At 39.9% G+C, this 2,802-nt stretch overlaps 1 pseudogene; it reads left to right on the forward strand.

The window, feature by feature from the left end:
• The first annotated feature begins 1,457 nt into the window (after nt 1-1,457).
• Nucleotides 1,458-2,204, forward strand: LOC123586634 (annotated as a pseudogene).
• Nucleotides 2,205-2,802: the final 598 nt, after the last annotated feature.

Consider the following 2,802-nt stretch of genomic DNA (forward strand, 5'->3'; position numbering starts at 1 on the left):
GAAAAGAAAAAAAGGAAACCATTATTCTCTGCTGTTAGAGATAAATAGCTGAACAGATGTGAAGCATGAAGCAAGCTCCACGTGGGCTTTTGTTAATCATCTGCAATTGCGGTAATTGATAGGCACTTCCTGGGTTTGGGGATTTACTAATTTCTTGGAATCTATAAAGGGTGATCATTATTCTTTGCCCCTTCCCCTACTGTCAACTTAAAAAAAAACAAAACACAAAAATCTATTTTCTTTTAGAACATGCTCCTGCTAAAATGTATAATTCCAGCCCTTGAGGCAAAAAAAAGACAATTATACATTTTTTTAAATTAATGACTTAAATCCCTTTGCACTGACAATGGAGAAAAGTTCACAAAATATCATTTCATGAAAACAAAAGAATGCTACAGAAGGATGTTTACTTTGTGAAATTATGAAAGTCTGTGTTAATAAACTGTTCTCACAAAATTTGTTTATATTATGAAACATGTTTACACAAGCATACATATGGCAGTAAGACAAGGCGCAAAACTATAACCTCTATGAATCTCAAAATTATTTAACCTGATACAGCATACATTTCATTTTTAATAACTAATACTGGTAGTGAAAATATTAACAAAGTGTTTTTTTAATTTTTATTCATTTTTAAGCAAGAGAGAGAAAGAGAGCATGAGAGGAGGAGGTAAGAGAGATAGGGAGACACAGAATCCAAAGCATGCTCCAGGCTCTGAGCTGTCAGCACAGAGCCAGACATGGGGCTCAAACTCATAAGCCATGAGATCACGACCTGAGCCGAAGTTGGATGCTTAACAGACTGAGCCACTCAGGAGCCCTTAGCAAAACTAAATTTTTTAAAGATTAGTCAAAGTTTTATGAAAATTATAATTGCTCATGAATGACTAAACTGTTTTGTATCAAGGTACACAGTTGTTCTAGCTTATGAAAATGTTTGCTCTTTCCATTCTCCACATCCATTTACCCTTCTTTTCTATTGTTTTATCCTGATTATAAATTCTGTATTTACCACTCTTCCAAAGCTCATACACTTTAGAAAAGTAGACATCAGTACCAACTCTAGGATTAGTCCCTAGCTGGCTTAGTTTAGGGTGATTGATGTAAGAAGTGCATTTCAAGCAAAGGAGATATATAAAACGTATTTGGGCATACCGAAACATAACTTCCCACGCTTCAAGTGTTTCTGGGAGATACTTTCTCTTTCTGTGTGATGTAAAGCAGGGTTTTTAAAAGATCATGGGTTTTCCTGGAAGCTATTTTATGAGTCTGAGAAAAATCAACAACAAGAAAAATTATACTCCCTTAAGGCAGACAAATTAAGTCTCCTCTTGTGTTCTCATGCTAATGGTCGGTAGCATCTGCTGAGGGGGATGCAAATAACCGCTGCTGGCAGAGGAAAACCTTCCTGCTTGCCCCATATCCTCTCCCTGCCAGTGCTGGAGTTCACCAGCATGTCCATGGTGCCACCCAAATGTTCACAAATTGGCTGGCATAGGGGGGTGGGATCAACAAGTTTGGCAACAAGTCCATCCAAAAGACCAAGCCCCTCACCCTGGAGTTCACCATCAACATGTACCCTCTTATCAATTGTATTTTTGGTACAAAGGAGTCCCTGTATGAGAAGGCCAGCTCCGTCGCAGCCACATTTCAGCACATGAGGTAGGAATCTGATAAAATCGAATGAGAAGGACTATAGAAGGGGCCCTGATTGTACACGAGCACCTGCTACTGCACGTGTTCCTGCTACAGCTGGCAACAACTTTCTTCACATTACCTGGTGGTGAACTTAACCCAGGAGAAGATGAAGCTGAAGAACTCAAATGCTTAATGACAAGGATACCGGGTTATCAAAATGTAGTCCTGCAAGATGGGGTCATTGATGACTGCATTGGTAACGGGTGGAGGCAAAATACTGAACCTCCTTAGTATTCATATATTCTTCCACATTTTAGAAAACCTAAGGAATGTGATGGAGCTGTTCTGGTTCAATTTCAAGAGAAGCCTTGTTTGCAGTCCCTAAAAATTACAAGCTGGTAGCTGCACCATTGTTTAAACTGTACAACAGTGCTCTAGGTTATGGACCCATCATTTCTAGTGTCCCTCCGTTTCTGAGCAGGTTCAATTTTATATACAACTGGATTTCCACACAGTGTAAAAGTAAAAGAAGTTGTCTCTATGAGCACAGCTATACAGTATAGAAAAAACATGGTAGAAAAAGTTGTTGGTTTTTTTTATCTCTTTCCCAATCCCTAAATTGCTACCTACTTTCTGTCATTTGAATAGTGAAGTTAATATGAAGAACTAGAGAATGGTGAAAACAAATGTGATAATGTTTAATTTACTTTTGGTTCTTCTCATACTTTTTTGTACATAATTAAAGAACATGGACTTCTTCCTATTTGTATTTTTTTTATTTCACATTAAATTTGTAAAATTCTTTAAAACCATAGACAAATAGTGGGAAGATGGCGGTGTAGGAGGACGCTGGGCTCACCGCATCCTGCGGATCACTTAGATTCCACCCACACCTGCCTAAATAACCCAGAAAATTGCCAGAAGACTAGCAAAACAGATTCTCTAGAGCCAAGCATAGACGAGAGGTCCACAGAAGAGGGTAGGAAGGGCGGAGAGGCGGTGCGAGCTACACAGACTGGCGGGAGGGGGCTGAGGCGGACGGGCGGCCAGCCAGCAAAGCAGAGCCCCCGAGTCTGGCTTGCAAAAGCAGAGGGGCCGGATGGAGTGTGTTCGGACAGCAAGCGAGACTTAACATCTGGAAGGTTATAAGCTAACAGCTCT

Source organism: Leopardus geoffroyi, chromosome C3 (genome assembly GCF_018350155.1).
Source record: "Leopardus geoffroyi isolate Oge1 chromosome C3, O.geoffroyi_Oge1_pat1.0, whole genome shotgun sequence".
Classification (NCBI taxonomy): domain Eukaryota; kingdom Metazoa; phylum Chordata; class Mammalia; order Carnivora; family Felidae; genus Leopardus; species Leopardus geoffroyi.